This window comes from Manis pentadactyla, chromosome 18 (assembly GCF_030020395.1).
Source record: "Manis pentadactyla isolate mManPen7 chromosome 18, mManPen7.hap1, whole genome shotgun sequence".
NCBI classification, from domain to species: domain Eukaryota; kingdom Metazoa; phylum Chordata; class Mammalia; order Pholidota; family Manidae; genus Manis; species Manis pentadactyla.
Window position 1 is genome coordinate 1,252,292 of NC_080036.1, and position 27,500 is coordinate 1,279,791.

The following is a 27,500-nucleotide window of genomic DNA, read 5'->3' on the forward strand; positions in this document are numbered from 1 at the left end:
TTTTTATTATTATTATTTTTTCTTTCAGGTCAGTCACTCAAGTCTCTGCTCACAAGGCCGGGTCGACCAGCGGGCTGAGCGGGCGCGCGTGCGGCGCGACGCATGTGCTGTGAGTGGGACGGACGTGAGTCGCTCCGCGATGACGTCATGGGCAGGGACGACGCTGCGAACCTCAGGACCGTTTCGGCTGTGGACGGGAATCAAACCTCCCCGGAGTGAACACCCTCCCTCCTGTTCGCTGCTCTACATGTCACCGCCCACGCCAGCTACGGCGACCGAGACCGAGTGACAGGTAGGTCCTTTTTTTTTTTTTTTTTTTCTTTCAGGTCAGTCAGTCACTCAGTTTCAGGCAGTTTGTCCCTCGAGTCGGTCTCACTCACCACTCCGTCAGTCAGTCTGCCTGTCACTCTCAGTCACCAGTGAGACTCAGTCACTCTCAGTCGGTCACTCAGTCACTCTCAGTTAGTCTGTCTCCCCAAGTCACTGCCTCTCTCTCTCTCTCTCTCTCTCTCTCTCTCTTCACCTGCCCTTCCAAAGTCCAGCTCCAGTGGGGGTGGGTGGGGTGGGGTGGGCGGGGGTTGTGAAGCCCAAAAGGATGAGACGGAGTCGGTGCACAGAGAGACAGGACACAGAGTCAGATGGAGGTGATCTCCCGACAAAGTGCCGATGACAGCTTTATTTATACCATTTTGCACAAGGATATGAATATTTTTTTTTCTGTGGATTAATTGGTATAGACAATTGATTGATAGGTATGAGCAAGTTTTTCTTCTTCTTCTTCTTCTTCTTTCTGATCTAGTCATGGTTGGTCAAGTGTTAGACAGGTGATCATTTTTCTGTTCCTTGACAGAAACTTTTCCTAGCAACGTGGACTCTGTTGTGTTTTACGTTTCTATGCGACGCGGTTTCTAAGTGCATGGGACCACCGTAGGAGCTTGCAGTATGTAGCAGCGACTACGGAGTCTATCAGCTTAGGGTGAAATTCAGGTCACCTACTGCCACAGTGAGCTAGGATTCTTTCTTTCCCACAAAAATATTCTTACAAGTTTTAATAAATTTATAATCAATCTAAAATCATAAACTCATATCTTCATTATACACCCCTCTGCAGGGCACAGTAAGCAGCAAACTACATTTCCCCTTCCTCTGTGTGGATACCGACATCTCCCTGACATAAGACACAGGTCGCCATGACTCCACTACCGAAGGGACTAAACAAGTTCTTACATGGTGAACGATGCAAGGGCATTCATATCATAGAAACTATTTCTGTGTGTTAACTATAAACAATCAAGTCAAGTATGATGTACGATTATTCTTTTTTTTTTTTATACTTGATATGTAATTCTAATAAAATATTGACGTAGTAGGTAAATGCAAGAGATAGATAGAAGGAAGGCATGATTGAGTGCGGTAAGAGAGCAAGTGTCGATGATCAGGTTTGTGCCTATAGACTAGGTCTTAATCCAAACCAGACGAGGGCAGCAAAACATCCAAGGTTGCAGAAGGTTTCTCTCAACCCTGGGGGGTGGGGGGAGGGGGGAGGTTCTAAGCCTCCCCTCTGTTGGTCCCCATTTTCTTGCCTGCCGGCCCCCCTGCCTACGACCGTGCCTGTCTTAGGTTGTTCCTCCCTTGACGAATCTTACCCGTCTCTGGCTAGCCAGCCATCTTCCGGGGCCATACAGGGAGATGTAAAGCTGGTAAGTGAGAGAGAAGCCATATTCTTGGAAAAGGTTAGCTTTTTCCTTCTTGGCAGATGTATGCCCTGTGGCTTCCAGGCCCAGCACTTGTCTTGCAGTATCTTTACTTCTTGAAAAATTATGGGATTTGTTGATTTCACGTGTAAGGCACAAATGCTAGTCAAGGGCTGTCATGAGGGAGGGAGGGAGGGAGGGAGGAAGGAAGGAAGGAAGGAGGGAGGGAGGGAGGGAGGGAGGGAGGGAGGAAGGAAGGAAGGAAGGAAGGAAGGAAGGAAGGAAGGAAGAAAGAAAAAAAGCTAATAGAAGTAGCAGAGGGAAGGAAGAAAAGATGAGAAGATTGATGAAGTGTCAGACAGGGTTATTCAAGTCAATATTCTCTCGTAACTCTATTTCTATAAAACTCTCCATCACTAGTTTCACTAGCATGGTAACAATAAAAGGGGGGTATTCTCAGTGGAAATGGGGTGGTCAATGTTTGACTGACGGTAGGTTTCGGTACTTTATGCTGAGATCGCCATTGGGCCCCGGCGTGTTCCGTTCTTCAGGAGCACTGTCCTGAAAAGCTCCTGGGAAACTTATGTTCTCATCCTTTCCACACTGCTCGGCAGAGGTTAGTTAACCCTTAGCGAAAAGGCAGGTCAAAGCAAGGCCAAGAGTATAATAAAAAAAAAGCGAAATCAAGGTGGGTAATAGGGGGAGCCGGCTGCAAAGGCCCCTGCTTCGTGGGGGTCTTCTTCCAGCCTGAGTTTTGCTACACAGCTTGAATGGCATGGCTCCCTCAGCCACCCCTTTCTCCAACTTGCTCTCTTTCAATAAAACATAATAAACCTTTCAGGTTGCCTCTCCTCCCTGAGGCCGTCCACACTTCTTCACTCTTTAGGTAACTATCAATAAAACTTGTACTGTGCTTCATGACTGTGTCTCTGCCCTTCGATTCTTGTTGGCGGCGGGGAGGGACCAAAACCGAGCGCAATACACAACGCTTCCCCCTGACAGTTTCACCTACTGCACAGGGAGAGAGACCTCCCCAGATGTGGCTGCCCAAACAACACCGTGAACGTGTGGGATGACACCAAGGACTTCCCGCGGGGAGCGGTGGCGGTGGGGGCCGGGAGCCCCATCGATCTGGAAGATGATGGACGATGAAAACCCGGTCCTAGAACAGCGTTGCTTTAGGAGTGAGTGTGATCTCTGGGCCCACAAGCCAGGGTGGAGGAGCCACCCCCTGCCAGGCCTCCCTCGGCCCTGATCACTCCCTCTGAGCCTGGGTACGGCCTAGGAATGCGAACCGGCGACGAGATCTGCAAAGCGCGTCCGGCCCCTCCCTTCCCCAACCCCTTTGACTCGGATGGTCACACACACACACACACCAACCGCCCTCAGCACCCCCACAGCCCCACCCCGACCCTTCCAGGGAAGACATCTTGTATGGCGTCAGCCTCCACGCCCAGGATTCTCAAAGGGTTCACGGGGTTGCCTGGGTTACGAAAGGGAGGCTGAGTTCGGTCTCCGCTTTCAGGGGCGTATCTCAAGAGATCCCGCCCTTATCCCCCATCCCCCACCCCCACCCCCCGCCATTTGCATGCTGCAGCCTGTGGGTGGGGGAGTTGAAGAGAGACATTCAATGGAGAGAAGCCCCGAGGGGGAAGTCAAATGCTCCCATTGAATTGGACCGGGGGGAAGTTTCTGCATTTGAAAGGAGCGATTGAAGGAAGCCCGCTGAAGTCGATCGTCCCTGACCCTCCCCTCCCCCACTCCCGAGTGAGCCCGGCTGACTCGGTGGGAACCGAAAGCTGGGGGTTTCGTGCCGAGGGGGGGGGGGTGAACTAAACTCCTGGTCCCCGGGGAAATTGCACAGGGGAAAAGCCGAGTTGGTATCTCAGACGGAGCGGGGTCAAGGGGATGAGATGCTTGTGGACGACACAGGGAGGGCTGTTCGGTGACCTCCCGCCTTCCCCTTCCTCTGAATGAGAAGAGGGCAGAGGGGAACGGGTGGGGGTGGGGGTGGGGGCGGGACCCGGATGTGACCGTCAGCCTGCCCGGGGACTGAGGCTGGGGGGCGGCGGTGGCGGCGGCGGCCCCGCCCTGCCGCCCCTGGCCGCTCGATCCGTTCGTTCTGGGACCTGCGGGCAAGGGCAAGAAAAACACATGCCCGACAGCGGGGTCGCTTTGGCTAGGCGGACTCACCCCAGCAGCGCGGCTTCATGCCTCACGTCATGGTCGCTCCCACTCCCCCAGCCCACCCCAGCCCCGACTCTAGCCAGGGAGACAGACAGTCAGGAATTTTCTGGTTGAGCCTGGGTCGGTCAGAGACATAGGTCATGGATGCCTCCCCACCCACAAGAAGGTGGAACCACCCACCTGGGAGATGGAGGAGGAGACTTTCGTCCCCACGTGGAGGTGACCCCATCCAAAATCATAATAAAAATAACAACCGTTTTCTTTGGAAGACTTCCTTCCTTCCTTCCTTCCTTCCTTCCTTGCCCTGCCTTGAGAAAAACCCTCCCTTTCTGTCGTCTCTCTTCTCTCTCTCGTCACTAGGTGGCGTGCTTGCCTGATTCAGAGATCACTTCCTCAAGCCGAGGGGATCTGCTGGCCAGGGACCTTGGCCCAAGTGTGTTTTCGAACAGAACAGTTGATGTTCTAGGGTACCCTTGGTGGGGATGAGCAAAGCCAAACTCCCCTCCTCGCTGACAAGTCCTCAGAACTCTCAGGAGAGCGACCGAGAGGACGGATCTCGGAGACGGAAAGGCTTCTTGAGCCCTGACAGATGCTAGCCAGCCGGGAGGAGGACTGGACTTGAGGCCTGGGATGGGGACGAGAATGGTCTGCTTCGCCAGCAGGCAGGCCCGGTTCACGGGAACGCTATGTCCACCCGCCTCAAGAAACGGGGCGTGGTTAGGAGGGTGCGGGGCCGGGGACACCCGCCTCCAGGGGGGAAAAAAAAAAAAAAAAAAAAAAAGTCGTTTCCCTTCCCCTGGGACGATGGCTGGCTCCAGCGGGGCGAGCCCGGGAACGGGTGGTTGGTTGGTCAGTCCGTCCATAGACAAGGCTGGTAGACGACTCGTGGGGGATGGCCAGACGCTGGTCCCACACAAGGTGTGTGGGCGGGGGGTGCAGTGGTTCTGGGGTCCGTCTGGACAGTGGCCGCAACGACTGCATGTCAGAAATGTGGAGCTGGCCACCGAGCGACCTGGCCCCTGGCCGGCCTAGCCGGTGGCCAGCGGCATCCTCTCCCTGTCCCCCCGGCCCCCGTTCCGCAGCCCTCTGTCCTGTGGCTTGATTTGGGCTGGCTGTCTCACCCCTTCCTAACCAGCCCCCCACTCCCCCTTTTCGTCACGATCTTTTGTAGAGCTGTAACGTGTGTTTTATGTTTCTATTTTACCTAGGCCCTTTTATGGTCAGGGCATCGTCCGTCCCCTGTTGCTAGGAAAGCTCATTCCCAAGGAGGTCATGCCCCTCGGAGGAGGGCGATTGAAACATGACTTCGGATGAGATGAGATATTCCCGGCCCGTGACAAGTCCAGGGCAGCAACAAGACAAGACGGAAGGAAGGAAGAGGGGAAGAGGAAGGGGGTGGGGGCTGAGGGGAGCGGGGAGGGAGAGCCAGAGAGAGACAGAGACAGAGGGAGAGGGAGAGGGGGAGAGAGGGAGAGAGAGAAGAGGATGAACTATACTATCTATCCGTCAACTGTCCTCATCAGGGATCCTCAATTTCCTTTCCTTAAGGAAGAGCATCTTTTTCAGGGAAAGGCCTAGATGGCTCATTCGCTCTGTCCAGCAGGCAAGCATTGTGCTGTCTGTGGTTTCGTTCCCAGGCTGACATCATGGCGAGGAACAACGGGTACGAAGGTTCCAGGAAATAACACCAAGCACCCGTGACGGTAGAGCAACACAGACCGTCGGTAAGACGGTTTTCATCCACGAGCCCCGTGACCCCGACCGTCATTCTGCCGTCTCCCCTAAGTCGGGGTTGGATCCCTCAGGGCCCTTATTGGTATAAGAGCGACAGCCCGATGAAACCCAACCGTTTTAGGCATTTCAGGAGGGTGCCTGGGCTTGAGATTTCCGGGACCCCACGCCTCATGTGCAGTGCTCAGAAGGATGACGACAGGAGAGGAAATCTAAGGGATACGAAGGAGGGTGGTTGTGAATCTCTCAGGACACACAGGCCTGGTCCGGACCCTTAGGTGGAAGCGGTCCGCTCTGCGATGGCAGCGGCGGCTGCTTCCCTTCCTAGTCATGCGGAATCGGAGATGGCAGATCGGGAGTGCCGGACGGACGGGTCACTAGGTGGATTAGCCTTCCCCCTGACCCCACCCCCACCCCCACTTTGTAATATTTCATTTCATTTTATTTTATATTTTATTTTGGGGGGTGGGGGTGGGGGGTTTAAAGGTTAGTTAACACGGATCCAGGCGTCGACTCCCTGGGCTCTGGCTCCACGGGGCATCACAGGAAGTACTTGGACATATGTCAACGTGTGAGGTTGGAAAGAACTTCTGTGGGTGGGGGTGAGCTGAGCCGTCTCTTTGGGCAGCACACAAACTGTCCGGGTTGGATTGGGTTTCCCACGGCCCTGACCGACTGTGGATGTCTGCAACCACCCACCCACCCACCCACCCACCAAGGAGCCCGTCTTCATGTCTCTCTGAGTCGGGACCAGGCTGCTTCTGTGTCGCAGAGACATCAGGATGTCGAGCGTCTGACAGCCAGGGGGTTCGGATCGGGTTTGGTGTGCTGGTAGGAGAGAGGCATGCACTGGATCCACCTGGGCCACCAGCTTTATGGATTCGGTGGCTGCTGCCACCTTGGTGGGCCAGTCAGCTAGGGCATGTCCCCAAAGCCCAGGTTTCGTTCCTTCCACGGGAGCCTCCGTTTGGATGACAGCCGTATCGTGGGGTAACAGAATCATCATCGTCAGGGATCCGATGAGACTAGAACGTTCCCGATTTCTAGGAGTTCCACATCATTTCCAAAGCAGTGATGGACCCCTACCTACAAACAGAGCACACAGAAAGCTTTGTAGGCCTATCTTGTCGGACAGTGTTTCCCGTGGAAACTTCACACAATCAAAACCAGTTTAGCCACTTAGAATTGGACTGGAGTAAGTTTGTCTGAAGTATCAACACAGGTTTCTGGTTTCTTCCCTCCCTCCGCCTCCCCCTCGCCCTCTCCTCTCCTCTCCTCTCCTCTCCTCTCCTCTCCTCTCCTCTCCCTCCCTCCCCCTCTCCTCTCCAGCTCCCTCTCCCTCTCTTTCTCACTCGCACTTACTTACACACTCCGTAGACTAGGATAACTGTGGTTAGGGTCCGGAGTCGACCACCACCTCTTCAAATAGACAGAAGATAATGCAAGTCACACAGCGAGGTTTATTTCCAGCTAGCTGGGGTCCAAGTGTCTGCCCGACGCAGCGGGTTTCCACAAGGACCCAGAGCACTCAAAGCCAGGGGTTTCTATGGCATTTTCGAAAAGCACTGACTCACAGTAACTTTCCATAAATTTTGGCTTGTGCTACATCCTGGGGGTTAAGCAAAAGCAAGATAAGACCACTCCTCAAATGTTAGGGTGGTTCAGCAAGATAAGCTGACCAGAGTCGCAACCGCCCGCAACCCGGTGTCCATGATTAACTTGTTCTTCAACACCTGTTTATCAAGCCTTACCCAGTTCCTCCTTTCCTGAGTCCTGCACTCAGAAAACGGCTCTTTGGCCCTTAAGATGGCCATTCTCATGCTAATTCATTCCTACACTGTGAAAAAAGATGCTTGGCTGTCTGTGTGCCCAGAGGGACAATGAAAGTCTTCACAGGCAAAATACGGGAGGGGACCCGGTTGCTGGCAAAACTCAGCTCTTTTACTAGGAAGCACACTCCATTTTCTTAACGAATGAAAGACCCAATGAAGGCAACACCCAGCACAGGAAAATCGTTTGAAAAGTCGATGCCTTTAAAGGCAATGCACACACATCACACACAACACACACAACACACACAACACACACACAACACACACAACACACACACACACACACAACACACACACACACACACACACACACACACACACACACACACACACACACACACACACACACACCAGCCCTTTCACAGTCTCTCACATAGGAAGAGCAGACCAATAGTCCCAGGACACTTTGTCTTCCTGACACAGAGAAAACTAGATTTTATTCTTGTGCCAGCTTACTTCTGCTATTAAAAATCATCTTAAAGAAACTCATTTAGATCGTAGCTGGCCTGATCACACACGTCGATTCTTTTCCCAAGGTTCCTTTTCACAGCCCTTCTGCAACTTTCTTCTTTATGTTCAGCTTTCGTCCAAAGATTTCCTTTTTTCAGGAACCAGCCTCTCACACTTTTAGGACACCATTTCTTTTCCTCTCTCAATTCCTCTCTTCCTTCCCTCTTTCCTTTCTGCCACCAGCCCCTCCCTCTCCCTCCAACCCCCTTCCTCCTCCCCTCCCCCCCCCAGTGAAAATGCATTTCTGTGTCTCATACCTTCTTTGACTGAAAGCATAAAGCATACGTCCCACTTTTCCTGCATACAGAGATGTTTCCTGTATTTATTATTGCCAGTGGCTTTTGTGACACTTAGAAGGATTCTTAGCTTGCCGAGACATCACTTCCTGTTTTTTTTTTCCCCCTTAATCTATAAAATTTTGGTTTCTGTTGTTAAGTAGCAAGCATATCAAAAATGTGTGGAGAACGACCACCACTCAGCTTTCATAAACCCACTTTTCTCATATGGAATATGTTTTCAGGAAGAAGTAACACGTGGCAGAGGCGATGGAGGCCTCCCGTGCATCACTTGAGCCCATTTGCCTCCTGTTTCTGCGGAGGTAAACATGAGCCAGATTGGGGTGTTCACCCTTCCCGTGTGTGTTCTTAGGCTTTTAGTATATGTGTCACAGCAGTCTTGCTTGGCATGTTCTGAAACGACGAAACCTTCTCACAGGGCACATCGCTTGGCCATTTCTTAACTCATCATGGTTCCTGAGGGGAAGCCAAAGTAGTACACGTACCTTGTACTCATTCGTGTCGGCAACCAAAGATGACAAACAAACCTCTTGCACGGTCCATTTGCTAATGGGCACTGGTTCCAGGGTTCCACAGTTAAAACAGCAGTACTGCAGTGAACTTTCTGGACACGTCTCCGTGAGGAGAGTTGGCATGGCGAGAATGACCGTCGCCTACGATGCCCACAGAATGGGTGAGTGCATTGGCATCTCCAAATAAACTAGGTGTTGCGGACCACTCTCCGAGGTGATCGCAGAAGTCTCCCTGCCGCCAGCAGAGACGAGAGAGCCCACGGCTCCAAACTCAGCAACGTGGTAAGCATCGGGGTTCGGTTAGATTTTCACATACGTCCGCCCATCGAATGGCAGTGCCACGGTATCTCAAGGTTGTTTCCGTGTACAGTTCTCGGGTGACTGGTGAGAGGAAGTAGCTCGTCAGGGGGAAAAGGACTATTCCGGGATGCTCGCCTGTGAATCACCCTTCCCGGATTCTTGCACCATCGTCTGGATTTCCAGCGAGCCCTCCGTCAGTGACACGGCACGCAATCAGAAGTTTGGATTCTAGCATGAACGCATGTTTCGACCTCTGCTGTGTGTGCTTCTTGTCTGCTCTGGTATCCACGAGTCTTTCCTTTGCTTTGGTTTTCATGGACAGATCTTGGATCCATCCTTCCTGACAGGAAGTGTCTGCATAAATGGACAGCAGCCTGTGTGCTGTGCCATTGAGTCGCGGGTTATTTTCACATTTCAAAAGCGTTTCCCCCCCACCCCCATGGAGGTTTGACGTCGATCTTGTGTGGCTATCCTGGATACCTATCAGCTACATGACGGATATTTATGTGCCTCGTTTCTCCAAGTTTCAGAGGTAGCAATTTTGCCTCCTCTCATTTCTGAATCTTAGACCGTTAGCATCATCAACTCCTCTGAAGCGTATCTGATATTTGTATTTGTTTGAATAGAAGAATCTTAATCTATAGAATAGGTTCCAGAGAAGTTATTACAGATGCATACCGTCTGTGTGATCCTGGTGCGAGCATATTACATCTTATTCCAGAACACAGTGCAGTGTATCAGACTTCCAATATTTGGATGTGCACTTTGAACCCCCGCCCCCACCCCCACCCCCACCACCCCCACACACATGTGAGATACACTTTTCACGGATGTCAATACAGTGCACGGGGTGGCTGGTGGGTGGGCACAAAAAACAAAAACAAAAAAGGACTCCCTGAAGTATATACTTTGGCCAAAATACTGGGACTCTTTCAACGTGAAAAGCAAAGCAGAAATATGGACTTTTAAAGACCCTACCTGTCTGGTATGTGCAGTGTAAATCAACGAGACGAATACCCGGGTCAGTAAAATGTTCACAAGGAAAGATTTCCTATGAACTCTCAGTAAGCTTGTCCACATCTAGCCCTCACGTATGTAGGCCGTTTGGGCAGCCGTGCGAAAACTGCCTCTTAAAGGATCAAGCATCAGAATCAGAGAGGAAGAGTTTGCAGTAGACTCACTGGCACCCGGATAGTTTAATGCACCTACATGTACATTTTACATCAGAGTCAAAATTGGAGTTCTGGTAATCCCGTGGAGACATCTTGCTGAAATGCCACGAAAATGGTTGCCGCGTTCCAAGGACCTAAACGACAACACCAAAGGAAAAAAAAAAAAAAAAAAAAAAAGTCAATGCAGAGTTCAGTTCACTCCAAATATGTTTTCAGTCGCTAGTCTGGACCAGGCATTAGAGCTAAGGAAATGGTTCTCCTTCCTATGGAGTTTACGATCTAGTGAAAAAAAACTGCAAGTGACGGAAGGAACTGTTTGTCTCTTTCTCTTGGTGCCTGCCTCTGCCTCTTACACGTTAGCACGTTGACTCTGTAAACCATTTCTGGTGAGGAAAATCAGCTTCCACCTCTCATCGGGAGAGTCATCTACTTTCATGCGTGAGGTTGACGTGCTGTGCTGTCACCGTGGACGGGACACACGGGACTTGCAGCAGCAGCAGCAGCAGCAGCAGCAGCAGCAGCAGCAGCAGCAGCCCAGAGTTCCAGACTGGGAAAGGATAGGAACACTCGGGTCTACTTTCAGTCTCCTGGACTTTCATTTCTCTGGCTCTGGGTGAACCAGTTTCCAGCGAGGCATCCAACGGAACTAGGGGAACTGTTGACTACCTGGCATCCTCTAAGAGTGCCACTTCTGGGCGGGTACACAAAAACTAGCCAAACTCCCAAAAGGCGTAAAGGAGGAGCACACTGGTAAGGTCCCACGAGATCCAGAGCTCCGAGGCGACTCTTGCTCAGTGGGAAGGCAAGAGGGGAATCGAGGCAAGGTGCAGGCCACGCTGGTAAGGAGTGCTCAAGTCCAGTGGGCCTGGCAGAGGAGGTGATGACCAATCGTTCTAAAACTTCCAGAAAATTCTAATAAAAGATGTTATGTTAAGCACGAAGGCTGATTTAAGTGGAACCGAAATGGACGTGTCCTTGCTACAATCAGCTGCCTAAGTTTACCGGCAGGCATTGAAGTGGATGGTATCTGCTAAATCTTTCCAGGCTCCAGGGCGAAGCGAGGGGACGCCCTCCCACAGAGAAAAGGCCGACCGACCGACCGACCGACCGACGGACCGACCGACCGACCGGACCGACCGACCGACCGGGTGTGTCGCACGGCTGTCTTTCTCTCTCCCAGGTGGGAGCTTCCTCTTCAAGTTAAAGCCAGACACACACGCCTCTGGCTTGCCTTTCTAAAGAACTGGGAGGGATGTCGGTCCCCAGAGCCTGAAAAGGAAGAAGTGTCTTCTCTTCTGCCCACAAGCCTGACCTCAATACAAACTCTCGAACGGAGAGGCTTGGCCCCCAAGAGAAGTAGACAGTCTGATAAGGTGATGCAGCCAAATCTATTTTAATGCAAGGAAAGAAAATAGTCAAAAGTCCTGTGAACTACTACAATAGGGGACTCGTTCTCTAAATCTTTTTGGTGAAAACCTAGTCTACTTATCGAGCTCATTATCTTCAAAATTTTGGAGGTTCTCTTTTGTTTTTAAACTAGACTCCCCAAAACGGAAGAAATCTGTCTTCCGCAGCACGGCCTGGCTTTCAGTGACTGGTGCTAGAATGGTACTTGCATTTTATTTCCAGCCCCCTGGACACACACAGTCCCTATCATTTCAGAGCCTTCATTCAGCCCTGTTAGTCTGGGGCCGTCGAAACCTTTACCCAGTTATGTCAACTGCTCACCTTCAGAGTGTATTCTTGAGAACTGAGACACTTTGGGTCAAATGAGCTAAAAGGAAGCAAGGCAATTGGATATATTAGTAACTCAAATCTTTGTGTCGGTTTATCTGTCTGTCTGTGTATATGTTCTCTCATGAAAAGTATTGCTAGCTGTAGTACATTACATCTCAATCTGTATGTTGGTGTGTGTGTCTAAGTGGGTCAATGAGAAATCTATTTCTACCTCCGGATGGTACTAATAAAATGGATTTACAGACAAGCGCTTGTGAAAATTGGGCGTTCTAAAACTTCCAGAAAATTCCAATAAAAGATGTGAAGCGTGAATGCTAATTTAAGTGGAACCGAAAGGGACGTGTCCTTGGGATTTTCAGCTGCCTACGTTCACCTGCAGTCATTTAGGTGGATGTTATCTGCTAAATCTTCCCAGAATAAAATGCTTAGAGGCTTGACTCTGTCTCACATTCAGTCAAGGTTTGGCATAGTGAAGAATGAGTCGGCTAAGTGTGTAGCAAGCGAACAGCTCAATACTAATTGTGTGTCGCAGTGTGTAATCCCACCGACAGCCTGCCTGAGAATTTTTGTCGTCACCTAAAATCTTAAAGTTTTGCTCAGTTCAGACATATTCTGTGCTTAGTGGGACTGTGCCTTAAAGCACACGATTCCAGAAATTAGTCAAGGTGCTCATAAATTTGTCCATCTAAAGAAGGCTAGTGTGACGGCTTACAATAGCCTACTTCTCAGTGTTCACTGAAAATTGCAAGTTCCTAACGATTTTGAATTTTAACTAAAAGTATTTGAAGTCATGAGGAAAACATTTGTGCATGCTAAAAAAAAAAAAAACAACGGGTCTTTGGATAAAAGGAAGTAACTTTGTTCTAAAGTACAGCTGTTTCTTTAAAGAGGGAGAACACGGATGTGTAAGGAAAGTTGTGGAAAGCTTGTGGAAAAACGGATATGGTCATGCTCTGTGAAATAAAAGCAAATGAGTCTCGATATCAAGGACACGGCAAAATTCGAATTTTGTTTTCGGCGAACAAGACAATGTTTTCTCAAACGGTTAGTCTGCTGCTCTTCGTGTTGAAAGATTGCAAAAGGTTTTCTAATGGTTTTATCAAAGCAGTTTCTCATGCTTCAAGTCTCAAGGAGTCGTCTGAGTATTGAAGAAAATGAGATCCCCCCGGTAAAAGGACTAAAAGCTAAACGTTGCTCACGACTGTGGAACCTTCTGTATTTGCCTTTGAGGTATTTTGTGGTCATGCTGGTTAAGTGGATAAGTATTGCTTCTTGGCAACGTATCATCTTATTGAGGCAAGTGCCGAAGAAACTTCCTTCTGACGGCGTCCCAGAATCAAGTTCAAAAAGGTGCTTATACCTCTACTTAACTCTGATATTTTCCCGAGGGCCCCTGGAACCTGTCAGAGGAATTTTTTCTCCTCGTCGGGGAAAATATTTGGCTAATTTGGCCTATTTATCTGACTGACACACACACACACACACACACACACACACGCACGCACGCACGCACGCACGCACACATTTATTTATTTGTTTATTTATTTACCTGGAGAGCACTGCCAAAGGGAATGATGCTAAACTTTGTGACTGAATGTTCTGTGTCACAAAAATAATCCAAATTTCCTCATGTCCACTGTCTTAGGGTAAGCTCTCTCATCAGATCTTTAACCGTTGTCATTTGTCAGTCTTTTGTCATTTCTAGTCACTGTTTTATTACTCCTAAGCTAGTCAAGAGCTAGATTTCAGCAGAACAGGTATTAGTTACCTAGGACGACTACGTAAACTAAGGAAGATGATTTTGTGGCTTTTTGTTTCGAGTGTTGCCCATAAGCTGCCAACAGTTTAGTAAATGACTGCCTGTATAAGCAGAACTGAAACTTTATCTTTCTACCTGATCCCTCCAGAATTTAAAAACTCTCCGTGGCTATTTTGATACTTCCTGGCAGTCTGTTTATTTGCATGAGTTCAATAGGAATCTGCTTTCCCTGTAAGAGGACCCATTAAAAACACTGGTGATATTCGCAAGGCTTTGACTGGAATGGGATACCTGAGAGGCACGTGTGTAAACTCAGATAGGAACGGACAGCTTTAAGGAACTAAGGTAGACCTGACAAAAGCCAACAAAGCCCCTTGGAAGAACAGGCCTGGTACCTTGCTTATAGGGTTCCCAGCAGCCTGACGAGGTGACTGAGGAAGGTCACCTCCTGGCAGGTACGGGAACCTCAGGATGTCTCGGGGACCTGGAGAAGGGAGGAATTCACCCAAATCTACAGGTACTGCAGGCAAAACCCGATGGCGAGTCTGGCTTGGCTATCTGGCCTCACGGGGCCTTTGAAAGTTCCATCTGAAATTCCTTGTGAAAAGTGCCAGCAAAGCCCATTTAAAAAAGCCTACGTAATCGATTGCTCTTCTGGATGCGTTTATGCAAATAATCGAGCCAAAGATTAGTTATTTTCTAGGGGAGAGTAGTATCGTTTCAATCACGCGGCCTTTATCTGTACTACATCCTAGTACTAGTCATGGGGACATAAACTGAATTCAGAATTCTAGTTTCCCCAGAAAATATCTGGCTACGATTCTCCAGATGTGTTAGTTGTTGTTCTTCTCCCCCCATCATTTCTATTAAAGTTTCGCTCTTTCCGGTTCCCATATTCCACCACGCATTCTTCATCTCATCACGTTGGTCCTTCCGGAATGGAAGATCCAACTGCAGATGTTGCTATTTAACCTCATAACGCCATTGGTTCTACCTTGCCTAGAGGCCATAAAACTGCAAATAGTCATAGAAATGGAACCCGGAATAGAAGTGCCCGTCTTCCGAGGGCCTCCTCAACTGACCGCTGATGGAGACCTGACTGCGCCCTTTAGTGCACCCCTTCTCAGCATGAAGCAGCCAGAGCGGTCGTCGTCGCCCCCCTTTCCCTAGCAGCAGCTAGGGTCTCTATCTGTAGAGGGGGGAATGAGACAGGGACCCGTGGGCTTAGACACAGTAGGGTGAGGGCCTCCGGAGAAAGCAAGGCAAGACATTCACGGTCGAAGCCATGTCACAATCCATGTCAAGTCCCTATCGAAACTCTGTGTTCAGCGGTATGCAGAGTCGAGGTCACACTAATTCTCTAGGGTCGAGACACTAGACTAGGAATGTAGACATCTTCAGTGAGATCAGTTCCAGGTCAGAAGGCCAGGAGCGACTCGGCCTTGAATGTTTTGAGCGTTCGGCAAAGGCATCTCAGCATAACCCGTGACTTCACTGTCAACAGCCCTGGCAGACAGACAGCAACCCAGCCGGCCCATCTTGAGGGCAGGGCAGCACAGGGCAGGTGGTGCAAGTCCACACCCTAAGCCCTCAATTCTCAAAAATCCTCCACTGCCTCTAAATCCCCTAGACAACACACCACCGCAGGCTCTCTTGTTCCCTCCTGGGGTGAGCCAAGAGCCCCTTCCGCCCAACCCCCCCCCCACCTCTCTCACTTTATTTCTAAACAAAGAAAGCCTCTCCCTGGCTCTCCTACCTTGGGTGTCTGTGAAACTCATTCTTGGACTTCACAAACAAGAACCCTGGCATCGTCAACTCAAAGAATCGGGTGGCCACTGGAAAGGCTTCCTAGCTTTCTCCACCTACGTTATCCTCCATGGGGTTCTTTCCCTCTGGGTACCTAGTTTCTCACTGTCCTTCAGGGTCAAGAAGACCCTTCACCAGAAAACTCCTAGGGGGTGCTGAATATCACCTTCCGATCTTGTCAAGTTGTGACTCCGAAACTACTCAGTCTTCTTTCTTTGAAAATATCTTGTCGGTTTCCAGCCAGGACAGAGGTGAAATATCTTTGGCACTATTGAAAAACACCCCATTGGGTGTAAGGAGTGGAACTCCCCAAAGAGGGTGCAGAGGACATGACCTTCCTAGGCTCCAGAGCCACTGGCAGAGACAGCAGCAGGGAAGAATGGACGCCCCACCCACCCTGCCATAGGTGCCAGGTAGGCAGAAAGCCAAGCCCAGGTGTAGGATGTTCTGAGAAACAATGAAAGAAAGAAAGAAGGGAGGGAGAGAGACAGAGACAGAGAAAGAAAGGAAGGAAGGAAGAAAGAAAGGAAGAAAGAAAGAAAGAGAAAGAAAGAAATGGTAAGAAGGCAGTGGCTATTCCTGGGAGACCAAGGCTCCTCCTTAACAAATATGTCTGGATTTGGAAAGGAAGAGACAGTGTTACTTCCCTGCCTTGCTTGGACCCTACAGACACAGATTCGGAAGAGCTGCTTCCGGCAAAGATGTGGGCTTCTGCCAGTCCTCCCAGGATGCTCTCTCTATCTACCGGCTCTGGTCCCTACCAGATTTCCCCTTGGTGGCCGTGGAAAGGAATAAAGTAGCAGTTGGAGTTACATTCAGCATTACAGTCCTTCCTTTCTCCCCCACACTGACTTCACATCTCCCCACCCCCATATTTTCTCCCCTCATACATATCCTCTCAAGGCTTATTTGTCATTCGCTTTTTGTAACGACGCTTTCTTCGAGGCTATGCTGGGATCTGGAAGACTTTGCTTAGATTCTAGTTGGAATGCTCCTCCTAGTGGCCAAAGTTCTTCTAGGTCGTCATTACCCTGAGGGCTGGCAGTGATTTTTCGGAGCCCTCGCTTTCAACCCGTGGGATTTTCTAACATATTTTGGTTCAGCTGTGTCTGGCCACCAATGGTGCTGTCACTCACTTTTCTGTCCCATCGGTCACAGGGTTTCCAACAGGATGGTTATGAAGCTAACTCCTCAGGACGTAAAATGAGCTGAGTATGGTTTGGCTAGATAGTCACAGCCTCCAGACCCATGGTTTCTGGTGACGGAAGGTGGCGCGCCTGCTTAACTTTTTCAAGTTTCAAGGATTCTCCTCCCTGCTGCCCACTGACAAATCCAAAACTCTCTGGGGACCGACAGGGAGAGGGAGGAAGGGAGGGAGAGAGAGAGAGAGAGAGAGAGAGAGAGAGAGAGAGAGAGAGAGAGAGAGAGAGAGAGAGAGGAGAGATGTGGAGATGGATGTCAGAAGACATCAAAGGGCTTCGTGAGCCCTGACCGATGCGAGCCAGAAGGAGGGGACTGGACTGAGGCCTGGGACAGGGACAGGAGGAGTCTGCTTCACCAGCAGCAGCCGGGCCCGGTGAACGGGATCCCTGTGTCCGCCCGCCTCAAGAAACAGGGCATGTTTAGGAGGGTGCGGGGCCCGAAGGGGAGTTTGTGGGTTGGGGGGCCGGCCCACCCCCCCAACTCCCACCCCCCAAAAGCGTGTCCCAGGTGTTCCGGTTGCACACTGCACTTGCACGGGGGAAGCGTGGGGACCCGTTTCCAGGTGGTGTGTGTGTGTGTGTGATGTGTGAGGTCAAGGGGCTTTGGTGAAGATTGTCCCGCAGGTTGGTTTTGCTCGCTCGCTGGCTGGCTGGCTCGACCCCCGCCCCTGGCGTCTTTTTCCAGGAGGGCGTGGATGTCTGACCGCCCCGATCCCCTTGGGCAGGGAGGCAGTCGGTCAGGGCTTTCCTCCCTTGAGTGGCCTTGGCACACCTTTGCGGGTAGGGCGGGGGCGTTGTGTATTTTCCTCGGTCGGCTCTTGCCTCTGCCGCCACAAAGAATGGAAGGGCAGAGACACGGTAATGAAGCAGCAGACCAAACGTTTTATTGTAAGTGACTGAAAGAGAGGAAAAGTGCAGGCCACCTCAGGGAGGAGGGGCGCCCTCGCCCCGAGAGGTTTCCGTTTTATTGGAAGAGAGCAAGTGTACACTTGGAGAGAGGGGAGTGTGAGATAAAGTTTGAAGGCATGAGCTTAGAAAGTGCAGGCGACCTCAGAGAGAGGAGCGCACCTACGGTTTCAGAGTCGGGTTTTTGGTTTTTATTTCATAGGCTAGGCAGTGGACGATGATCAGGAATGCTGCGCGACCCCGGGCCGGTTGCGGACCGGCCAAAGTGCCCCCAGAATATTCATCTTTGTTCAGACATTAAGTTTCTTCCTCCCTCCCTCCCTCCTCCTCCTCCAGAAAATATACTTCGTTGATCCCTCTCCTGGGTAATCAGCTTCTGTGTGGAAACATATCAGTCAAGATGGTCTGCCTTGCCTCCAGTGGGGGCTGAGGCGCCATCGGTTTGATTAAAATGCAATCTTAGCTTTAAGACAGAATTCTTCCTGAAGAGGCTGGGCCTTTGGGCAGGTGCTCAAGTCAGTCTGACGCTGGTATGTGCTCACTGACACGAGGAAAGCACAGGCTACGGCTGAGATGCTTTTCTTTGCCTGGGGAGTATTCACACTTCTAGGCCAACTTGCTCCTGGCCTTGGCGCTTTCTATCTTTTCACTGGTTTACTCTCTGGGGCCCTTCTAGTACGCTGACCGGCCTTCTTCTCTTTCCCGCCCGCTCCTCTCTGTGTTCCTGCCAAACACATGTGCCCGGAGTTCTGCTGGGTTCAGGCCGGTTTGGTTCGTGCGTCTGTCCATCGGCCGACATCACGACGAGGTCTCCGTGGGGTTGGAGCCTTTCCTTTATTCCTGTTTCCTGACAAGGCCGTCTGTGGCGATTCCGGTGACTTTGCCTGTCCCTCCCTAAGTCTTTAGGAAGAGAAACGTGTCCTTACAAAGAACACCCACCGTGTGGTGGTATACATACACGTGGACTCACAGGTATAGGTGTCTATGGGTACACGGGCACGCACGCCTATGAACGCGTGAGCGTATGCATGCGTGCTTGCGTGTATGTGCGTGCTTACTCTTTTCTTTCAATGCCAGAGGAAAATGCTACTCCTTGTGCTTGTTCTTCTTCTTGCTCTTGTTGTTGTTGTTCTTGCTCTTCTTTTCTTTCTTCTTGGTGTCCTTTCTTACCTTCTTCTTTCTTCTTGTTCTTTACATCTTTTCTTCTTCTTCTATCTTCTACTTCTTTGCTGTTTTCTCTCTCTTCTTCTTCTTCCTGTTCTTCTGCCTCCTCTTTCTTCTTCTTCCTTCTTTTGCTTTTCTTTCTCTCTCTCTCTCTCATCCTTTCTCCTTCCCTTTTTCCCTTCCTTTCTCTTTCTCTGTTTTCTTCCACCCCCTTTCTCTTCTCTCTCTCTCTCTCTCTCTCTCTCTCTCTCTCTTCTGTTCCTCCCTCCCTCTCTTCTCCCTGCCTCCCTCCCTCCCTTCCTTTTCTTTGGGGTGGGGATATCATTAATGAAGAACTACATGAGGAGCATTATGTTTCCTAGGCTTCCCCCATCACCAAGTCCGCCCCCTCCCCCCCACCCCGACGGTCACCGTCCATCAGCGTAGTAAGATGCTACAGAATCACTACTTGTCTTCTCTGTGTTGTATGACCCTCCCCGTGCCCCTCCACCCACATTATGTCTGCTAATAGTAATGCCTCCCCTTCCTCCCCCCCTTATCCCTCCCTTCCCACCCACCCTCCCCAGTCCCTTTCCCTTTGGTAACGAGTTACTCCATTCTTGGGTTCTGTGAGTCGACTGCTGTTTTGTTCCTTCAGTTTGTATTCTTTGTTCTTATACTCCACAGATGAGTGAGATCGTTTGATACTTGTCCTTTTCTGCCTGGCTTATTTCACTGAGCATAATACCCTCTAGCACCATTTCTTCTCATGGCCGAATAATAGTCCACTGTGTTTACATACCACATCTTCTTTATCCACTCATCTACGGATGGACGACTTAGGTTGCCTCCATTTCTTGGCTATTGTAGGTAGTGCTGCGATGAACATAGGGGTGCATCTGTCTTTTTTCAAACTGGGCCGCTGCGTTCTTAGGGTAAATTCCTAGGAGTGGAATTCCCGGGTCAAATGGTATTTCTATTTTGAGCTTTTGGAGGAACCCCCATACTGCTTCCCCCAATGGTGGAACTGATATACATCCCCACCGGCAGTGTAGGAGGGTTCCCCTTTCTCCACAACCTCGCCAGCCAACATTCGTTGTTGTTTGTCTTTTGGATGGTGGCGATCCTGACTGGTGTGAGGTGATAGCTCATTGTGGTTTTAAATGGCATTTCTCTGACGGTGATGAGCGATGTGGAGCGAGCATCTTTTCCTGTGTCTGTTGGCCATCTGATTTTCTTCTCTGGAGAAATGTCCGTTTCGATCCTGTGCCCGTTTTTTCATTGAATTATTTGCTTTCTGCCTGTTGAGGTGCGTGAGCTCTTAGTCTATTTTGGAGGTCAACCCTTTATCGGATCTGTCACCTACGACTATATTCTCTCATACTGTAGGATGCCTTTTTGTTCTATGGGTGGTGTCCTTTGCTGTACAGAAGCTTTTCAGCTTGGTATAGTCCCACTTGTTCATTTTTTTTTGCTTCTGTTTCCCTTGCCCCGGGGAGATAATGGTCATGGAGAAGTCGCTCATGTTTACGTCCAAGAGATTTTAGCCTAGTTTTTTTTTTTTTTTTTTTTTTTGAGAGGGCACCTCTCCTATGTATTGATCAAATGGTTGTTAACAGCAATAAAATTCTGTGGAGGGGACTCGATGCTGAGGACCTATGGAGTGGAGGGAATGCACTTGTTTCCCTCAAGTTCGTTCAGAGAGATAATTTACTGTGCTATGATACAGACTTACTAAAATGCCCTCTTGAGGTACCGTGTCACGGAGCTGGTGCACAGTTTAGCTTCTTTTGCTCCTTCCTGCCTTAGCTCTCTCTCCTCATTAAGCAGCGTTGCAGGGAGAGGGCCACGTGGCATGCCAGGTCAGTGAGAGCCCAAGTGGACCAAAAAAGAAGAGCATAAAAGTGATAACTTACCTACACGGCACGTTGGCTGTCACACCAGCTGCAGGTGAACTCAGTTCCAACTTGGCCTGCGCCGGAAAGGCGAGCTGAACGTGTGAGTCCTCCCAGGAGTTAGACCTCTTTCGAGTGTGGGTGAGAGAAGGATTCAGTCATTACACCGGTTCTGGAGGTAGGGGGACAAAACCGTGTAATGATGTCCCCGAGGACAGGGTCTCTGTGTCCCTCAGCTCACCTGCAGAAATCTGAGAGGTCCCAGAGGAGAGAGCTTGCAAACTGATGGCTGAAGCACTGTCTGTGATGTAAGGTGGAAGGTGAGCTCTCGATATTCAGGAGAGTTGAGGGTTTAGAAGCTGACAGGAGCAAAAGGAACGAAGAGGGGAAATGGACTGTGTGCACGTGTACGGTGACAGCCTGTCGAAAAATGTCTTTTTAATTTAGCGCACCTGCAAACCCACTCGATGACACACCCCTCGCTACCCCCAATTCCCACCCTGGCAGCCCCGACCCCCCCTCAGTTTCCCGTTGTGACACAGATTCTGGAAACGGCTCTTTTCTCCACCATCTCCCTCCGAGTTCTCCCCCCCCTACCATCCATCCAACCTCCTTAACCCAAGCCTTTCGCCAAAAACTGTTACTCGCGATACTGCCCTGGTTAAGAAGGTGGTTTCCTTTGGGATTTGAGCTCACAGCCTCGCTGGCTCACCGGCTTACACGGGGCGCTCTTTCCGAGCTTCCAAGAACTCGTTCTTACACCATCCCAAGGAACAGTCAAGTCTTCTCCCCGCCCCAAGGCGGGATCTGGGATTCCTAGACGGCTGCTTCTGCCCTAGATTTGTTGGGAACGCCATCTCCAACCACCACCGGAAGCTGAGCTTATCAGGGGTACGTATGGTCATGCCACGCTCTTCAAGTAAACCAAGTCTCGGTCATCTGTCGTCCTACCAAGTGTTGCACACGTGCTGCGTTGCTAATGCCGTCTGCTACGTGAATGCTGCTCTCTCTCGGGAGATCATCTTAGCATATATTCAGACGATAGCTGTTTCCGGGTTCAGCTCCGACCATTCTGGTCCTGAGAAGTTCCTATTTCACCTTTCCTCTTGCACTGGCTCTAGTTGTACGATTACGTCTGGCAGGGAACCGTCAGCATGTCTTCAGGAGCCTCAATATTTAAAGAATGGCCTTACAGAGAGTGTTTTGCTCACTGATCAGTGTTTATTTTTTATTTTTTATTCTTCTTATTTTTTTGAGAGGGCACCTCTCCTATGTGTCGATCGGATGGTTGTTAACAGCGGTAACATTCTGTGGAGGGGACTCGATGCGCAGTCATCCATCAAGCCCCAGCCTCATCCTCGAGGGTCTCCCATCTTCTGCAGCATGACGAACAAGGTGTTCCACGGTGACCTAGTTCTTACCCAGTGACTAAGTTCTTACCTGGTGAACGGTGGCTAAGGGCAGTCGTTATCACGGACGCGTTCGGTTTTGATCACGCCTGGTGAACTCTCAACCGTCCAGTCGGCTATGATGGTTTCGATTGATTTTTAATACTCGATTTATATGTGAATCCCACATGTCTCTCCCTTCCTTACTTTTTATTTTCAGTTTTTAATAAAATGCTGAAGTGGTCGGTAGATGCAGGACGAAGGCAGGAGACATAGTTTAGTGCTGTCAGAGGGAGGGCGAATGTAGACGATCAGGTCTGTGCCTGTAGACTGAGTATTAATCCGAGCTAGACAAGGGGCACAGAACATCCACGGACGCAGAAGATTCCTCTCCAAACGGCGGGGGGTCGGGGGGTGGGGTGGGGGGGAGGCTCTAAGCCTCACCTCCGTGGATCCCCAGTTTCTCGCCTGATGGCGCCCCCCTGCGACCTGTGCCTGCCTTATAGGTTGTTCCTCCCGTGAGGAATCTTACCCGTCTCTGGCTAACCCGCCGCCGCCGTCTTCCGGGGCCATATACGGGCAACTGTGAAGTCGGTGAGTGAGAGAGGAGCCGTATTCTTTGAAAGGGGTTATTAGCTTTTTGGCTTCTTTGCAGATGTGTGCCCTGTGGCTTCTGTGCCCGGCCTTTGTCTTGAGGTATCTTTACCGCTCGGAAAGGAGGACGCTACTCGGTGATTTTCGATATGAGGCACGGATTCTACGAAAGGGCTGTCATTAGGAAGGAAAGGAAGAAGAAAAGCTATAGAGGTATAGCAGACGGGAGAGAACACGGGAAGATGGATTCTCTCTCTGACATAACTTCTTGTAGAGTAACCTAAAAGCCTGTGTATGTAGGTTTTAGCAGACTGCGGCTGATCAGACGGCGAGTTCGCACCTTCACAGAATGGGAATACGGACACAGGGCGAAAGCAGACCTACGGTTACCGGCCCTGTCCGGTGAAACCCAGAAAACCAGCGAGGTACCTACCCCCTAGGCATTGGTGAAAACTTATCCATCACAGGATGGATATTGTCTAACTGCACGTGAACGGTTTGAGAGAAATCAGACGAATGAAAGAAAACACACGGCGCATCCCTGGGAACGGTCCACATCCCATTATGTTCTTTTCACGGTAGATAGTCTACAGTCTCACGACTTTGGAGCGCTGCGGCTTGCACTCCTCCTGATTGTGGGTTGAGTTCCGACAATAGCGATGCGGTCAAGTCCGTTGTTGGACTGTACGCACGGGCCCGCTTAGATACCTCCTTCTTCCTTCCTTCCAACGGCGAGGCCAGGAAGCGGCGGGATGAAGGCAGCGACAGCTGCCACGGCGCCGCCAGGATCTTTGTTGAGGTTTTCTGACGATCCGCTTCTGGAATGACTCTCGCAGAGGAGGACGTTGACGGTGGAAGTTTTCTTCATGTCGTATCTTAATTCGTTTTCTGGGTAGGTAGCCAAATTAGGCTCTGATCCTCGGTATGCACACAAACCGACCCCTTTGCCCGCACTTGGTTATGACCTTTATACCGTGGTGAGGAACCTATTGGCGACCGCCACCGGGGAACTGCCTTTCTATTTATTTACTTTTCTAAGAGGACGAAATAGTATCCGAAACCTGTACTTCAGGGTGGGTGGCCATTTCTGACGGTATTCCTTCTTCCTAGGCGAGAGCGTGGGATGGGATGAGTTTCCGTTGGTGGGTGTCCTCCTTCCTCCCTTTGTGTTTACCCTCACGTGCGGGTGGGTGGGTGGGTGGGAGCCCCGGGGCGGCCCGGGATCGGATGGATGGGGGACCTTCACGGCGGCCGATGGCGAGCTCTCGCCGGCCCTGCGATCCGGATCCGTCCCGCTGACGGACCGACCGGCGCCGGTTGTCGGGCGCCACCTGCCGGCCGCTTTTATGCGGCCTGTTCCCTCTCGAGCTGCGGTGACACCGGGCAAGGGACAGGACGTGGCCACGGTTCCCCGAGGCGGACTTCCAGGAGGACGCGGGTAGCGGGCGCTGCAGGCCCGGTCGTGCCGGGACGCCGGCGCGCTCTGCGCTCGCCGGAGACTGGGGCCGCGGATTCGCTTTCTCGGTTGGTGACTGTCGCCACGCACGCTCGGTCGCTCCCTTGGTGGCCTGGGCCCTGGGAGGCCGCCCGAACGGGTCGACTAGCAGCCAGCGCCGGTGTCCCTCCGCCCGCGGGGACCCACTCACCTACCCACCCGCCGGCCGACCGAGACGGCTGCGGCGGAGAGGGAGACGTAGACGCAAGAGGGAGGAGAGAGAGAGAGAGAGGTGGTCGCGCGCTGTGCCGCGCCGCCCTTTCTGTTCCTTCTCCGTGGCCAGGCCCTCCTCCGTGCGTGTCACACGTCTGCCCGGGCCTCCGCCCCGCCCCGCCCCGCCCCGCCCCGCTCCGCTCGCTCGGCTCGGCGTCCGGCTCCGGAGGTGGGGCTGGGCCCCGTGGCGTACGGGGTGGTCCTCGTGGGGCTCCAGGGGCCTGCCCGCAGTCCCTCGTGTGGGATCCGTTCGTTGTAGGCGCTCACGTTTGGGGGAGAGGGATACGGCCCCTTGCCCCTCCATTCCGTATGTGTGGAAGGACCGGCCCGGCCCGGCCGGCCCGGCATTGTTTCCTTTCTTTTACACAAGTCTCGTCTCTTTGAAGGCCTCCCCTCCCGCCGACTTATCTCCCGGATGTGGGGACCGACCGGCGGCTGGGAAAGGGAAGGGTGATCGCGATCCCGATCCCGATCCCGATCCCGACCCCGACTCCGCTGCCGCTGCCGCGTGTCCCCGGGCCTCCCTGCTGTCACCCACCGACCCGCGCCCCGCCGACTGTCTGACCCCTCCCCCTCCCCCTCCCCCTCCCCCTCCCTTTCCCGCAAGCCCACTTCAACCTCCCAACCCCCCCCAAGGGTCGACCAGATGGCCCCGGGAGCCCTGGAGCCCTGGTGACAGTGGTGTGATGCTGGGGGGATTGGGCCCGGTGGGGACAGGCCACGCGCTCGTCATGGGGGGACCCCGCTGTCCGTGGGGTGGCCCTGTGATTCCTCTCTCGAGAGGCGGTCCGATTGTACCTGCAGAGAGGTGCTGACACCCTGTCACTCGGTGCTTGTCGCTGAGGGACTCTGGGACCTCTCTTGGACGTGCGTGGCACGGCTCCGGGCTTCTTGAGCGTGTGCGGCCGGATAGATGCCCGGCTCCGCTCCTGCATTCCCTGAGGTCGCCACCCGCGTGTGCCTGTGCGCTGGCTCTTGTCGCGTGCGCCCAGGGAGGTCCCGATCTGGGTGCGCACCCTCACGGTGCCTGGTGACCCAAGGGCGGCGGGGGAGGAGGAGACGTGCGCGTGCGCGCGTGTCCGGGTCCTCTTGCCCTGCGTGGTGCTCTCCCCGCCTGCCTGCGGTTGTGTCGTGATGGACTCCCCCACGACCCACCCTGGAGGCTCTGTGCCTCGTGTGTTGGGCGCTTGTCTGGCGTGGGGTTCTCTCGACTGCACCGACTCCGGGGGAAGCAGGCCCCGTCGTCGTTTCCTGGCCTCGGCGGGCTGCCCTCCTCCCACACGCGGCGGGGGCGTCGTCCCCGTGTGCTCCTGATCGATGTGGCGATCTCGCGCTCTCCTGGGCCGGGCCTGAACCGCGCCGGAGCGAGGGACAGACGTTCGGAGCGAACGGGACTGCTCTTCTCGCTGTGCGCGCGCGGGGCCCCTCGCCTCCTGCCCTGTCCCCGCCCACGCCCCCACATCTGCTGCTGGGCTGCGTGGTGTGGGTGAGAAAGGAAGAGAGGCCAGGGGCGTGCGGAGTCCGGCCCGATCTCGTCCTCCCGCCCTCTGCCTCACGGCGTGGGCGGGCCCGGGGTCCCTGGACGCAGCGGACACCCTCGCGTTGGCCTGTGGGCCGTGTCCTGGCGGGCGGGCCTCTCTCCCGTGGTAGGGGAGGGAGGCCGCCACGCCGCCACGCGGCGAGCCCTTCTCCCGGGTCCCGCCGGCGTGTGTTGCTCGGTCCTCTTGTGGTGCTCCTGGAGCGCTCCAGGTCGCCCGTCAGGTGCCTGAGGCCGAGTGGCGGTGTCGTTCCCTTCCCCCAGCAAGCTTCCCCTGCTCGGCTTGCTGCCGCGGTGGAGTGGAGTGAGTGGAGTTGTGAGTGCCTTGCAGAAGTTCCCGTGAACGAGTGGGGGGTCGAGGCGGTAAGGGAGGCACGCCCGGCCCGTGCCCCTCCCCGACCACACACCGTGGGGGTGTGTGGGGGGAAGGGGGTTTTGTGCGGCCCGGGGATAGGGTGCCTCGTCGGTCCCGCTCGCGTGCCGCGGGGGGGCCGACTCCGTCGGGCGCCGTCCCCGTCGGGGCTGGTGCGCTGGCGAGACGCGTGGGCGTGTGACTGCTGCGGTGGGCCGAGCCAAGGACGCGGGGGTGCCGTGGCCGTCTTGGCCAGGCTACCGTCTCACTGGCTCCTTTTGTTAGCTCTCTGGCGTGCTTTGTTTGATGAGTTGCCGCTGTGCGCCTCCAGTGGCACGCGAGAACAGGGAGGCAAAAGGGCGAGCCTGAGGCCCACAGGCACAAGCTCGTGGCCCCCAGCCGTGAGTGACCGCTCATGCCGTCAGCCTGTGCTGCTTTTTTTTTTCTTTTTTCCCCACTATTTTATTTTTTTTTGTTTTTACCCCTACCGCAGACCCCCCCGCCTCCACGTCTCCTCACTCCACGCCCTCGTGAGCAAAAGCCACCGACACCGCCTTGGCCCTTCTCGTGTCAGGCCGGCGCGTGTGTGGGTCCGAGCCGTGGTGCTCTGGTGGGTCGGGGAGCGATACGCCCTCGGTGAGAAAAGCCTTCTCTAGCGATCCGAGAGGGTGCCTTGGGGTACCGGACCCCCCAGCCGCTGCCCCTCCTTTTCTGCGCGTAGTGGGCAGAGCTCCCTGCCACCCCCCGTGGTGAGGGAGTCCGCCGGCCTCCACCCCTACCTACCGCAGGTGGGGGTGGAGCTGGGCGCCGCTCTTTGCCTACCGCGGCCCGCGCCTCCCCCTTGGGAATCGGGGGAGGGTCCCGCGGGCCTTGGCCGGGCGTCCGGCACGCGTGGAGGCAGGCGCGGTGGTGTGGTGCAAGGAGGAAGGAAGGACGGGGCCCGGGTCCCCGAGCCTCCGCCCCACCCCGCTGCGAGCGGCTCCGCGTCCCGAGCTGCAACGGGCAGCAGCGGTGCTTTCGGCAGGTACGTGGTGTAATAAGCAGGAGCCGCCTCGCTCGGGGGCGTCTCCCTGGGGCCGCGGTCCTGGAGTGGGCCCGCCCGGATGGGTGGAGAGAAGACGGGCAGGGCGGCGAGTAAGGCCCGGCACTCGCCGCCCTGCTGCTGCTGCTGCTGCTGCAGTGGGCGCTTCACATGAGAACCCAGGGCCCTTGCCCTCGTGGTGGTTGGGATCTGTCCGG

The 27,500-nt window shown here is 53.1% G+C and overlaps 1 long non-coding RNA gene across 1 annotated transcript in view; it reads left to right on the plus strand.

Moving 5' to 3' along the window:
* Positions 1-1,241, plus strand: part of LOC130681478 (uncharacterized) — a 1,836-nt gene extending 595 nt beyond the window's left edge. The window contains exons 2-3 of the long non-coding RNA XR_008994657.1: positions 29-292; positions 1,112-1,241. This is a non-coding gene — a long non-coding RNA (uncharacterized LOC130681478). The remainder of the gene's footprint in view (positions 1-28; positions 293-1,111) is intronic.
* Positions 1,242-27,500: the final 26,259 nt, after the last annotated feature.